This window comes from Hermetia illucens, chromosome 2, assembly GCF_905115235.1.
Source record: "Hermetia illucens chromosome 2, iHerIll2.2.curated.20191125, whole genome shotgun sequence".
Classification (NCBI taxonomy): Eukaryota; Metazoa; Arthropoda; class Insecta; order Diptera; family Stratiomyidae; genus Hermetia; species Hermetia illucens.
The window spans coordinates 141,206,833-141,222,151 of NC_051850.1; the positions used below are offsets into that span (position 1 = coordinate 141,206,833).

The window sequence follows — 15,319 nt, forward strand, 5'->3', positions numbered from 1 at the left end:
CGCCTATGATAGCATAGCCCGTGTAAAAGTGTACGCGATCATGAGAAAATTCGGTATCCCAACGAAATTGATAAGACTGATTAGACTGACCCTCACCAATATGCGAGCCTAGATAAAAGCAGCAGGATCACTTTCAGGACTATTCGACATCAACAACGGTCTACGACAAAGGGATGCCATATCATGCGTCCTCTCTAACCTGGTCCTGAAAAAGGGATCTTGGATGGTGAGGTAAATGCGTGACGTACGATCCTCTCTAGGTCCACCCAATTATTGGCCTACGCTAACGATATTGACATCATTGGAAGAACGACCCGAGATGTACAAACTGCCTTCGTCCAGATCGAGCAGGCGGCGCGAGATCTTCGGCTCCACATCAATAAAGGCAAGACAAAATATATGATAGCAATGCCAGCGCCAAAAACCAACCAATCAACAACATCAAATCGCACTGGTCAAACGTGAAGAATAAAGATAGGAGATTACAACTTTGAGACCATTTCTCATTTCTCCTCTACATCTACATGGGGTTGAAAATCACAACCGATACAGTTACGACAATGAAATCCGCGCACGATTGTTGTCAGCCAACAGAGCCTATTTCAACTTAAGAAACTGTTTCGCTCGAAACGTCTCACCATAGGGTCAAAGCTCTTACCGTACAAGATAATGATCTTACCAGTTCTAATGTAGACTTGGGTTCATTGTAAGAAAAATTGTGAACTCTTGGCCACGTTCGAGAGAAGAATCTCCCTACATGAGGATGGACGATTCCGTAGCCTACATAACTACGAAATTTATTAGCGATACCATGACTGTCAGGTTGTGGATAAAATCCGGCTCAATAGGTTACGGTGGGCGGGTAACTTAATCCCTATGGATGAGGATGATCCAGGCCGGAAAGTCTATAAGGGAAATATCTATGGCAGAAAGAGAAGGCGAGGCAGACGCTGCCTGAGATGGAACGATGGCATAGGCCAGGATGCGAAACAGCTCTTAGGGATATCGAATTGTTGGAATTCGGCGCAAAACCGGGATGTCTGGAGTTTCTTATTAAGGCAGACCTAGACCGGGTACCGGTTGTTTCGCCGTTGATGATGATGATGATCCGAGATTTAATTTCCCACTACATCACAGTGGCCAGGTACCCAGAGTAGTTCCACCACTTTGAATATAGAGATAGAGTTCAAACGGTTTCTATATTTCTGAACGATTTTCCAGGTGATTAAAGAACTACTCAACGCCCTCATTGCAGCCTACCTATCACTGCAGATTGCAATGCGCCTGCCTTTCAACCGCTCGTCAATCAAACTTAGGGTCGCATATACTTCAGCTGGAAAACTCTCGCATATTGTCCCAAAGGAAGACCCCACTTCTCGTTTTTATTCGGCAGATAGACGCTATTCTGTTCTTTTGTTGCAATAATGCATTTAGAGCTGCGTCTTACCTTAACCCACAACACTTCGAAAGCATAAGTGAACATCGGCCTAATGATAGCACCGTATATCCACATTACCACATTAGGCCTGATTCCCCATATCGAGGCAAGGTGCGTTAGCACAGCCCATAAGCTGTGAGAGTTCATTTCAACTTTACTTCTACATGCTTGTTCTAAAGAAGTTTTTATCTGGAATGACTCCCAGATATTGCAATTCTTCGGGGAGTTGAATGGTTATACTCATCTCTGGAAGGCAGAGTCCATCCAGTTTTCTCCTTTTTATGAATAATATCATTGTGGTTTTATTTGGATTAACTAAAAGTCCATGCCTGAAGCACTAACTGCCTATCAAATTAACGGCAGGTTGTATATTTCTACACACCGTTCCAAGATACCCATCAACAACGAGAACATCAACATTCCACTTGAGATTAAGCTTGTATTGGCAAATTTTGCAATTCGCATAGTAGTGAGTTGATCAGTATACTTCATAGCACACCTCCTTGAAAGGTAGTTCTCCTTAAATAAAGTATCATCTGGCGGCATCACAAAGTTTTTGGAAAGGCGCACAATCAAACACTCCATCAATGGCCACGAACACTCCCATCGTGTTCTAGCTCTTCACAGTTGCATCCTCTATCTTTGAAATCAAAGAATGAAGAGCAGACTCACAGGATTTCCCAAGTCGGTGAGCATGTTGGTTTTCATTTCTACCCTATGAAAACTACCTTAGTCTTCTGCAGAGAGGTAGGCACGTAGCCCCAAGCAAGTTGTTAGAAAAATATTTCTTAGCAGTCGCTCTAAGTGTTCTACCTTCCTTTAGCATTGCTGGATAGATACCATCCATGGCAGGTGCTTTTAAGTGATCAAAGGACAGTAAGGTAGCCCTCATCTTTTCATTTTCATTTTATTTTTTCATTCAACCGCTTTCGCAATGTCCCAGTTCACCTCGCAACATCTACATGTTGAAGAAGTTCCAGGAACCGCCAACAGTCCGCCGTCCACTTCTCTTACCAGTTCACCCAGATGGTGAACTTCCAAGAGGGTCTGCACTGATACCAGCCTGAAGTTCATAAAAGTACCACCGTCTTTTCCAAGAGAGTCTAACTTGGCCGATTCATCCCTTTTAGGGACTCTGCACAGCCTTGAGGTCTCTCTTTCGCCTTCCAGTTCCTCACAGTATGCTCTAAAGGAGTCTTGTTTCGAAGACTTAACGAACCTCTTATATTCATGCTGTAAATTCCGGAAGTTTAACCAGTCTTCATTCTTATTACTTTTACAAACATGGTTTGGGATAGGTAGGCATCAGGGGCCGCTACGAGGAGACCAATTAGCGCTGTGATGCGCCGTTTCGATGCCACAAACTCACACGACCGTGACTGCTGTTATGAAAGTGAATGAGAGTCCCCCCCTTCTCCGCACCTTCGGCAATGCGAATTGTAGACTATGTCGAGCCTGGCCTAGAGGAGGGTGAGTTTGAACGTGCAGCCCAGACTGTTCAGCGCCTCTCTACACTGCCCACCCGCTTGGAGGATGTCTTCGCTGAATACAAGGCCTTGCTGGTCGCTTGTCTGTCGGTCAGAATGACTATGTTACGCTTGGCGCTGGGATCATGCTCTAGAAGGATCTCTGGTCAAACACTCTCCAGTTCTCTACCCTAAGAATCTATTAGAGTGATATCAAGGATCTCCTCCCAACCGTCACAGTTCTCCGAGATGGGAAAGTGGAAGGTTGGTGTACTGCCTCTGTTACATACCGATAGGTTTGAAGTAATAATAAAATCAAAGACTCTCCTCTCTCGTTGATTTCCGAGCTGCCCCAGAGCGTATGCCTTGCATTGGCGTCGCAGCCTATCAAAAGGTTGGCCTTCTTTGTTGCTATGGTGTTCGTCAAATTTTGCAGTTCTTCTGGCGGAGTTGATCGGTTGTGAGCCATGTAAGCCGAGGAAATATACTCCAGTTTGACCACCACTAGGTAGCTGGAATTCAGATCCGGACACAGAAAAGCGTGCAGACTCCTCTTCGCGGGGATACATGCTCTAGGTCTGTCCTGATCAGCGTCTCCTGCGCTGTGGAATAAATTAAAATATTTGCTTTGGAGCCTTTTGATAGTTCGGTTGCCTCCGACCCAAGGCTCCTGTATTAGTGCGATGCCGATGTCTTCCTATGGGAGGAGACAAGCAGATTCGAGTGCTGCACATTTATCTGCTTGCGTGGGGAGTTCGCCAGTGCCAGGCGGACCGTAGATCTTCATCTCCTCCAACAGCTCGTTGGCGGTGTCGATCGCGTAGGGAGGTGCACTTTATTACCAAGAAGTTCATTGAACTTTATCCAATCCATTTTCCTAGCGTTCCGTCTTTGTATTCGCCGTCCCGTTGCCTCTTTGTTTGACATCAGGAAAATGTGAGCGTATTTCTGCAACTTTGTCAACCTTACTGCCAGCAGATAGGAGGAAGCTTTGGCATGCTGCATGTTAATTTTGCCAGTTTTCATATTTTTCGAAATAAACTTAATCTGATGTGTAATGGAGAGCAGTTAGAAGCGTATGCCACCGTCTGCGTGTGACGGGGTTTCCTTCACATAATACCGCAAGAGACTTGATACTGTCGTGTTTGATTTCTATGAGAATAGTCGCAAATGGAGGTACAACAGTTCCCATGTTCTCATCCATGAAAGTTCTCATCTCATCACGCGAAGCATTCTTCTGTTTTCCACTTAACACCTGCACTGGTTTACAGAGTACGGTTTGCATAGATCCGATCACACAAACTGGCATCAAGGCAGTTTCGTTCACCTCCCTGGCTTCCCTTTCTTCCGCCTGTTTCGTAAATGGTGCAGGACAAATTCCTAGCAGGTAGGATTTACTCTGTAGTCTCCCCGCCAGTGCGAGCCCTCATATGGAGGTTCTGCTACTCTGTGCACTATTCTGCACGTGCAGCTCCATTGTTATTTTTTAAAATATTTACATAATGCCCTCTAGTGATTTTTGAATTACTTTTCGCCAGCTGTCCGACTCCTGCAGCAGAGAAGTATCCCCATACCGTTAGGCAACTGCACCGTGTTTAACCGTGTCTGTAATATTTTTGGTTTTTAGTATCTGGAAAGGCTCATACCAAACTCGATTAGGTTTTTTTTGAACTTTTCAACTCAAATTATTTTATGCCAAAACGATTCGAGCATGTTAATATGTTGTTTTTTTTTGCAAATAAGAGTCATCTCCTATTGTTGGCAGTAGAGGTTTCTTTTGGAAAAACGACTCGTCATTCCTGCTTCAACTGATCTTTTTTGCACAAATTGTTCAAAATGGTAGCGTCTTTTATTTATCTTGCGGAGTTTTTCGACCTTTTTTAACCACGGTCGTGAAGACATCAATGGGGATTTTCTTGTTGGCCAGGCGAAATTTGTGATTACACAAGAGAGCATCGAAAAAATGCGTGATTTTCTCAAAATTCGTCGTTATGTTTTATGGAAATAGAGTTGGGAATGGCCAAACATTCGATTCATCGCATTGTGATCGGAAAATTGCACTATCGGAAGGTTTATTCTCACTTTGTGCCGTACAAACTCTGATGACCAAAAATTACTTAGAGTACAACATTGTAAGGATATCGTCACCGAAAATGGCCAAAAACTCCTTTAAAGCATTGTTACTGGTGACGAAACGTGGTGTTTCCAATACGATCCCGAAACAAAGTGTCAAAGTCCTGAATGGAGACCACAAAACGAGCCAACAACTAGGAAATCTAGTTTCCAGAAATCAAAAGTGAAAACAATGTTCATTTGTTTTTGCGATTCAAAGGGTATTGTTTTTCCTTCCACCGGGCCAAACGATTACTGCGTCATATTATTTTGGTGTCTTGAGGCAGCTGTTGTTTCGCATTTGGCCAGAGTAACGTGAGGAAGGGAGGTGGCATTTGTTGCACGATAATGCGGTAATGTCTCATCAGTCGACGCTCATCACCGATTTTTTGAGCAAAAATCGCATTTTACCGGCCAATCATTCCCCGTATTCACCTGATCTGGCACCCTGTGACTTTTATCTATTCGGAAAACTTCATTTACCGATGAAAGGCATGCTCTTTGGTGACATTCTGGCCATGCAAAAGGCATGTACCGACATCCTCCGAGCCATGCAGGTCAACGACCTAAAATCGTCATTCGGAAAGGAGACTATTTTGAATAAAATAAAACAATTTTGACGAAAAAAACCATTTGTTGTTCTTATTTTGAAAAGGTCCTGTTTACTTTGAGGCAGACTGTGTATCAACATTTTTCATCCACTGCAGTAGTTTTTCGGCCACACAATTTCTTAAAACCTTTGGTCATTTTGGAATGGAAATTTTATATTTCGCTGCCAATTCTTTATATCCTCGGCCCCAAGCACGATCATTTACTGACAGAATTTTCGCTTCCTTCGATAACGTGTTCATTGCGAAAATGTAGAAGCCCAAAGATCCCGAATGCAGTTTTATCGAGCTTAATCTAATAAATGTGATATTAGCTTTATATTTAATCACAATCCTCTTTTTACATTTTTTTAGGAACAATGTGCTCTTGACAAATGCGCTTTTTGACCTTTATTTCGTCCGAATTCGAATGTGTTTGTACGAGTTTGTTCGGGTTCTAGCCTACTGAGAACTCCACAATTTCATAATTTATATTCCAATTTTGTTTCAGGGGAATCCCCATTTTATAATTGAAATATGACAGAGGGGCATTGGTAAGCTATCATTCGTAAAAACCGTACTGATTTTGAAATGGATGCGTCTGCATTTTACTTTGCCCGATAGCGTAGATACATACGTATTTCAGGAGCTACTTTCTCCTTTCTTAACGAGGTCATCCCGTGCGTCGGATCCACGGAATCGAATTTATTTTTTTTGGCATCAATTGTATCTAGATTTAGAATATATGTGGGCAAAGTGATTTTTAAGTTTTTGTTTGCAAAACAAAACCTTATTAAAATCGGTTCAATGTCTCTCTGTCTGTCTTTTTTTTTTTATACGTTGGAAGGTGGAAAGGTTCAAAACCTACCACTGGCTCCTGCCATACGGTTGTGTGAGACTTTTACTCACTAAAACCACCTCCTTCTCCTTTGCTTACCCCGTGGGACTGCCATTTCGGTATTACATGGCGAGGCACGATCAAGTATGAACTGCAGCTTCTGTCGTTATTTGTAACTTTCCTCCGAAGCTCCTCCCTCCTCAACAGATTGTGGATCGCCTTCATTAATTTTTCCACCACCCTCCAAGATGTTTCAGAGGCTAGCATGTGGTCCACGATATTCTCGGGTGTCAACCGTGCCTCGGCGTCAATTTCCGCCTCCGCTCTGTGTGTAGCGAACCGCGGGCAGTTAAAAACAACATGCTCCGCATCTTCCGGAATCATCACGCATATCGGGCAATACGGGGAGTCGTCACGCCCGAAGCGATAAAGGTATGCACGGTACCCTCCGTGTCCGCTTAGGAATTATGTTAGGTGGTGACTAACCTCACCGTGCCTTCGCTTGATCCATTTAGAGACATCTGCAATAATCTTGTGTGCCCAGCGTCCTTTAGGTGAATCATCCAACATTTTCTGCCATTCCAAAATAGAATCACTTCATGCCAATTGCCAACGATTGGTATAAGACTCACCGATTGCATATGATGGGTCATAGAGGCGTCGATCCTCGTTCGCCAAGATGTCGATGGGGATCATGCCGGCTATCACACAAGCTGCTTCATCTGAAGTTGTACGGTAAGCGCATGACGTACGTAATGCGCTCAATCGGTATGGGGCTGCGATTTTTCTTCTGTTTGCTTCTACCTTCAAAGACGATGCCCAGACTGGAGCTGCATAAAGCAAGATGGAATTAACAACTCTCGAGATCAGGAGCCGACGGCTTTGCCTAGGACCACCTATATTTGACAACATTTTTGCCAACAATGTAGCCACTCCGGAAGCCGTGGTTGCTAAATTTTCAAGATCAGACTTGAATTTCAGTCTTTGGTCAACCATGACTCCTAGGTATTTAAGCGTTGGCTGCGACTGTATTATGTGTTCTCCAATCCTGATCTTTATCGACGTCTGCTTCCTTCGCTTTGTAATCAAAACTACCTCGGCTTTATGTTCCGCGAGTGTCAGACCAGCTTCCTCTAGTCAAGACCTGATTTCAAAAATTGCCTCGTTTGTGAGTACCTCGATCTCATCAATGTCTTGTGCGACGATAGTTACTCCGATATCGTCTGCGAAGCCAATGATTGTCACTCCTTTGGGTAGTAGTAACTTTAAAATTCCGTCATACATTATTATCCACAGGAGAGGATCGAGGACTGATCCTTGTGGAACCCCACAGGTTGTTGCATATGTCTTAGGTCCATCGTCCGAATCGTAACACAATATCCTCTCCCGGAGAAATTTCATGACTATGTGCACCAGATATTTAGGAGCGCCCAATTTAGTTAAAACCGCAATTATTTTGTTCCATTTTGCCGTATTAAAGGCATTCTTGATGTCGAGAGTAACTACCGCGCAAGATTTATTGGCTTCCATTGCTTTTTCCGCAATTTCCGTCACCGTTCTGATGGCATTGACAGTAGATCTTGCCTTTCGGAATCCGAACTGCCTGTACGAGAGACCACCCTCCCTTTCTGTGATTGGTACAAGCCTATTGAAGATGACCCGAAAAGTTTGCTGATGCCGTTTAGCAGGCATATAGGCCTATAAGACGAAGGATCACCCAAAGGTTTATTTGGCTTCGGGATTAGCACAAGCTTCTGTTTCCACCGCTCTTCCGGGAAAATCCCATCTATGAGGCACGTCGTAAATGTTTCAGAGGACCACCTTGGAACTATCTCGATGGCCACTGTCAGTGCTTTATTCGAAATGCCGTCTAAACCTGGGGCTTTATTTTCAGCAATCTTCTTCGCGGCTTCCAGGACTTCTTTCGCGGTTACCTCGGGAATTTCACCGGGATCTACCTGGACAGTAGGTAGGTTCGACTCACTTGAAACGAAGGAAGGAAGAGAAGGAAGAGAGTGCTAATGATTCCCCCCAGCAAATCAGAGTTGGTGATCGGCGGTGAGCGCTTTCCCTTGATTGTTGCCTCTCTGTCTGTCTGTCTGTCTGTCTGTCCGTCTGTATTTATCTGTCTGTCTGTCACAGGCACTTTTCTCAGAAACGGCTATACCAATTGACAAATCGTTGGATATCAAAGGTCTTAATTAGTACTTTCCGAAGCCGGTCTTGGTTTTGAGATTTGTTACAAAGGCGGGGAGTGGGAAGGGTGGAAAGTGATGATTTATTTAACAGACCCATTCTCAGAAACTATGCAACCGAAAGATCTGAAAAAAAAACATGAAGCTGCCTCTATATGGTGCCCAGGCCTCAAAATACTCTGCATATCGATATCTGTTCAAATTAAGTTAATAATAGTATATTACCATATTTTTGGGAAAATTGAGTAAAACCAGGGGGGGTTTTACTTAGGGGGAAGTTTACCTCAGACATATAAAAGTTTCTAGTAGTATAAAATATAATATAAAGCATATTATCTCCAAGTTTGAACAAAATCATACTATTAGTAGCAAAGTTATAGTAGCTCAAATTTGTCTTTACCGTGTAAATTTACAACCTGAAGTACTAAATCGGACATGCTAAATGCATATTCTTAACGGGCTACGTACAAATGGGATAGTTCTACACTTAAATATACTCACACAAGAAGCAAACAAAACCTTTCTTACCTGAAGCACTCAGCTTCCGGTTTCCCGACTTGTTTGATATTCGGAGTCGTTCGGAAATTATAGTGTTAAATACGTAATAAGTCACACGCCAGATTTATATCGATCACCATAATAAAGTGCGTATTTATCGGTCAGAATGACTTCACTAAAAGCACAAGAATTGAAGCCAAGGCTGTACATGTGTTTCTTGATGAAACTTAAGGTTTATGGACTAGGTATAGCAATTTAATGTTCAGTTAAGATTTTATGGCTAAAAATCGCATTCTACTTTTTAAATACATTTTTCTCGAAACCGCCTGTTGAAAATCCGCTGCTACCATAGCCCAAAATCTATTCAACGAAATTCTTTGAAATTTTTACGACTTATTCAGAACATATTTCTACGGTCCGCAAACTAGGATAATTGCGATTGATTCAGCAATTTTTTTTTTATTCATTAAAAAAGCCTAGAAAAAACACCAAAATTCCCAAAAAAAAATTTAAAACGCCGCCAAAAATTTAGCTTTTAGTATTTTTTTATAATCCTAGTTTGCGGACTGTAGTTAGGTCTGCACGTTAAAATGCCGTTTACTTTTTTTCGTTAAAGTGATCACAGCGCCTTCTAGCGTGGCAGCACTAAAACACCTTTTTTTGAAGATGGGTGTATAAATTGCTCTGTATTTCAGTAATGAACTATGCTATCGGGCTGGAAAAATTACTACGCATGCATATTAACAAATATATGGTGAAAAATTCGCATTTGTACCTTTATCCAGTTCTTCACAAAAATTTCTAAAAAAAGCGAAAGAAAACCAGCCTTCACACAGGATGATCCCCTTAAGTACTTTAGCTAAAGAAGAAGTGTACACGCAATTCTCGGAATACGTATCTACATGTAATCATAATTTTGTAGAAGAAAAAGTTACGTGCTTCATTATAACTCCTATAGATTCACACAAATCCATCAACTTGAATTTATAAAACTATTATTATCTTTTTTTATCGTGTTCATCTTTTGCGGACATTATTGGCTCATCAATGGGTTAATGCAGCAGTCGTGGCCGAGCGGTTAAGGCGTCTGACTAGAAATCAGATTCCCTCTGGGAGCGTAGGTTCGAATCCTACCGACTGCGGAGATGGGAACTTTCTTTTGTATCTTTCTATGTAGCAAATGGAAAGTGGGTGATCAAATTAACAATTCAGTGCAAATGAGCGAGGTTGAAATATCGCTTCCGATCGACATCTAAATGTGTTAATATATCTACGAACTTTCTTACTGAAAATCGAAAATCTTCCATAATTTGTTGTTTGCGCATCTGCATTTAGATAGAAATAAGCACTTGAAGTATATTCGTTGAAAAGGCCGAAAATCACGTACTTCGCACTTCGCAGATAGATATTTGGTTGTGATGTCCACATGTGAAGGTCATCATTTTATTTGTTGATTATTTGAAAGTGCGTTTATCGTTTTGTATAGAAATTTCATTTGTTATAAAGACGTTCATATTGACGCGAAAATTGTGGAAAATATTTGGCACGTTAGTGAATTCGGTCCAAATATCTGTTTGTAAACTTATTTCATTAACAAATCACAATTTTTTGTGTAAGAGTGCTGTGATTTATGTTGTCGTTTCGATACCTAAACACTTCTGTCCTATTGAAGGTGTCCTAGATATTTTGCGCTATTTGAGCGTGGGGCCAAAAATCTACACTTGGGAGGAGAGCTTACTTTTAATATGAAAAATTTATTATTTATTATCTTATCCCGGCTGGTGACTTCTCCTCCTCGCCCTTGAGCACGGGCTCACCTCTATACGCTTACACATACATAGGTATCCAAGTTCCTGCTGATGGCAATTTTAGTTTCAAATAATTATAACCGATAGTGCTGGTTTTTGGAGATAAACTATTCATGTTTAACGTTTTGTGTAAAACAAAACCTTATCAAAATCGGTTTACTATCTGCCTGTCTGTCTATCTGTCTAGGGCTCAAAATATATCACATTTCGATATCTGTTCAAATGATTCTAAAAATCTACTTATTAACGTCAAACTTATAGTAGCTCAAACTTAGCAATTTCGCGCGAATATCATCATCATCAACGGCGCAACAACCGGTATGCGATCTAGGCCTGCCTTAATAAGGAACTCCAGACATCCCGGTTTTGCACCGAGGTCCACCAATTCGATATCCTTAAAAGCTGTCTGACGTCGTGACCTACGCCATCGCTCCATCTGAGGCAGGGTCTGCCTCGTCTTCTTTTTCTACCATAGATATTGCCCTTATAGATTTTTCGGGTGGGATCATCCTCATCCATACGGATTAAACAACCCGCTCACCACAACCTATTGAGCCGGATTTTATCCACAACCTGACGGTGATGGTATCGCTCATAGGTTTTGTCATTATGTAGGCTACGGATTCGTCCATCCTTATGTGGGGAGCCAAAAATTCTTCGGAGTATTCTTCTCTCGAACGCGGTCAAGAGTTCGCAATTTTGCTTGCTAAGAAACCAAGTCTCCGAGGAATACATAAGGACTGGCAATGGTGAGACGTTTCGAGCGAAACAGTTTTTGTAAGCTGAAATAGGCTCTGTTGGCTGCCAACAACCGTATGCGGGTTTCATCGACGTAGCTGTTATCGGTTGTGATTTTCGACCCTAGATAGGAGAAATTTTAAACAGTCTCAAAGTTGTAGTCCCGTATCTTCATTGTTTTCGTTTGACCAGTGCGATTCAATGTTGTTCGTTCTTTTGGTTTTGATGCTGACGTTGCCACCATGTACTTCGTTTTGCCTCCATTAATGTGCAGTCCAAGATTTCGCACCGACCACCGCCTGCTCGATCTGGATGAAGGTAGACTGTACATCTCGGGTTTTTCTTTCCATGATGTCGATATCGTCAGCGTAGGCCGGTAGTTGGGTGAACTCGCGAATCACTTTCTCCAGGCCCAGGTTAAAGAGGACACATGATATGGCATCCCCTTGTCTTACACCGTTGTTGATGTTGAATGATCTCGAGAGTGATCCTGCTGCTTTTATCTGGCCTCGCACATTGGTCAGGGTCAGCCTAGTCAGTCTAGTCAGTCTTATCAATTTTGTTGGTATACCGAATTCTCTCATGAAAGTGTACAGTTTTACCCTGGCTATCATAGGCGGCTTAAAAGTCGATGAAAAGATGGTGCAACTGATGGCTATATTCCAACAGTTTTTTCATAGTTATGATGTCAGGCATTGATTCGCTGTCCTATACTTTGAGCATCAGTTGATCAACTGTTTGGTCGCCTCCATATTTAAACAATTCGGCTGTAATCCCATCGGTTCCTGGCGACTTATGGTTTTCAAGCCGATGAATTGCACGGATTGTTTCTTCTAGACTTGAAGGTGGTAGTATTTGTTCGTCGTCTTCAGTTGGCGGGACCTCCAACTCGCCGATGTTCTGGTTGTTGAGCAGTTCACTAAAGAACTCAACCTTCCGCTCCAATATGTCCATTCTATCAGAAATCAGATTTCCCTCTTTGTCTCGGGAGGATCAGCATCGAGGTGTATAAGCTTCATATTACTGACTTGTTGGTAAAACTTCCGCGCCTGTTGCGGTTACTTCCTGTAGTTTTCTAGTTCACAGACTTGTTGGTTCTCTCAGGTTTCTTTTTCCGTCTGTGAAGTCGCTTCTCTGCTCGACGGAGTTCGTGATAAGTCTCTGCGCGTGCCCGCGTTCTTTGAGAATGCAACATTACTCGGTATGCGGCATTCTTCCGTTCCGTGGCTAGCTTACATTCATCGTCAAACCAGCCGTTCCGACTTTTCTTGCGGTTGGGGCCAATTATGGCCGTATCCCGCTGAAGTCAACTTTTACGACCACATTTGCCATCCCATTTGGTGTTAATTGTAATTTTGCACCAACTTTCTGTTTGGTTCTGTCTATACCGCGGCCGCGAAACGATGGGGGCAGAGGTGACGGTATCAACAAGAATATCAATATCAGTATTGATTACTAACTTTTTATCCAAGAAATCAACATTTTTGGTTTAAATTTTTTACAGGAGAGATCTTAATTTCATAATAAAATCCCATAATTTAGAAAATATAAAAATAACCACGTCAAACTCCGCCGTAGTTGGTGTTAAGCCCGGTTGTGAAAGGAGGAGGGGGGGGCGGATAGCTTCACTTTGAATGGCGGTACGCTACCGCAGCGCCTCAGTGAGTACGTGATTCAAGTGCAGGAACTTCGAAGGTTCGACATCTAGGCGCCGGTTGCATGCCGCTGTCTGTGGGCTGACTCCACTTAACTAGGAGGATCGACCTTTCAGTCCTCTGAGTGGGGTGAGGTCGGACCAAGAGCGGATCGATGGTTGGAAGTCGGAGGCAGTGCACGGTAAACACGTGAATTGTCTTTGGCAACCAGTTGCCGAACAGATGGTTGACTGCTGCGGAGCTCTTCGCTGAAACGGAGGGATATGTGTACCATTCAGGACGGTGTGGTCGCCACCTGAGCCTATAACAAGCTCATAATGAAAGAGCGGGTGGAGAACGACCAGTGCAGAATGTCTGGTTCGGCGTTAGAGAGGTCGGGCTATCTCATTTCTGGCTGCACTGTAATTGCACCGGTGCAATATATCGACAGGCATAACGCTGTATGTAAGGTTATCCATCAAAACCTTGCATACAAGCATGGGCTGATCACGCCAACATGTCAGGTTTACCGATATGAGCCGCAAGCTCGCCAGGATCCATACAACAAGCTTGTCGTGCTTTTAGCTGATAAGACCGGTTCCTCCGCGTATATTATTGGTGTTGCTATTCTCCATAATAGCAACATTGAACGGAAATACGTGGATAAGAAGGTGTGCTCTGAGCCAGTGGCTCGGGAAATCTAAGAATATTTACATCTCGAGCGGGTGGTTGTAGTTCCTATAATATTGTCAGCTACAGGTATTGTACCTAAGTCCTTTATGGCATCTGGCCTGGTTCAAACCATGCAGATGTACACCATTCTGCATACGTGCTTGATGTTGCGAGGAGTTCTCGACGGATTCTCCCATTGATCTACCACCGGCCACCACCACCAGCGCCAGTTTCGTTTTTAAGTAGGAAGGATCGTAAGAGCCTCAATTCTTGGCACTTAATGCTAGTATTAGGTAAAATCCGGCATCTGCCGAGATTATGACAAGTCGGAAATAACTGTAACTAATGAATAACTAGGTACTTATCACGACGTAAAATCATAAAACTTGATTAAAATCAACCTAAATAATCTCAAAATTAATGTAGAACACGTACATCCAAATAATTATTATATCATAAAATAGCAGTTTTCACTATAAACTACGCTCAAAAATGCATTGTCACCAGAACATTGAACAAAAATATAACAAAGTATAATAGAAATACATATCTTTCAAAAGCAATAATAACAGCAACTAAATAATACAGATTTATTATGAAAAAATATCATCTTCTTAAAATTAGATGAAAAATGTGTGTGGCTCTAATAAATTGGTCACCCTCTGTATACCTCGCGTTCGTCACCCGCAAGTCATACACAATATTCATATTCACTAATTAAATCATTTCGTTCGGACTAATGCGATTCTTAGCTTTATATATTCAGCCGTTTTGGAATTATTAAGTTTCGATAGATCTTTTTGATTTGTGACGTTTTCCATAAATGTAATTAGAGAATTGAAGACATTTTTGTAGTTAAATGTATATTCCAATAAGCATTACATAGTCTTATATGAAGGACGTCTCCGTAGCAGTCGTGGCCGAGCGGTTAAGGCGTCTGACTAGAAATCAGATTCCCTCTGGGAGCGTAGGTTCGAATCCTACCGACTGCGAGTGGGCAAATCTTTTTTTCTCTTTTCACCATTTGAATTTTAGAATATTTTCCAATATATCTGGTACAATAATTTTTTTCTCACTTACTCATATTCACTTTAATGATTAAGGCCTGGAATTATTTACCATTTGAAATTCAATGTTCCAGTTCGGTTACAAATGTTCTAATTAGACGGTGGTGATTGCTTTGGCTAGAATGTGCTTATCATAGGCGCAATATGGTGTGAAGCTTTGATAAATTGATTCAACACTAAGATTAGTAGATGTTTGGTTTGTGTATGAGAATAAGTTATTGTACAACCCTCATGTACTTTAATAACATTCTGTAAAAAAAGATTTG

General features: G+C 42.1%; 2 non-coding genes across 2 annotated transcripts; both read left to right on the top strand.

The window, feature by feature from the left end:
- Window positions 1–10,194: 10,194 nt before the first annotated feature.
- Window positions 10,195–10,276, top strand: Trnas-aga. The gene has a single exon. It is a non-coding gene; the product is annotated as a tRNA-Ser (tRNA).
- A 4,620-nt stretch (window positions 10,277–14,896) lies between these two features.
- On the top strand, window positions 14,897–14,978 carry Trnas-aga. Its single transcript has one exon. It is a non-coding gene; the product is annotated as a tRNA-Ser (tRNA).
- Window positions 14,979–15,319: the final 341 nt, after the last annotated feature.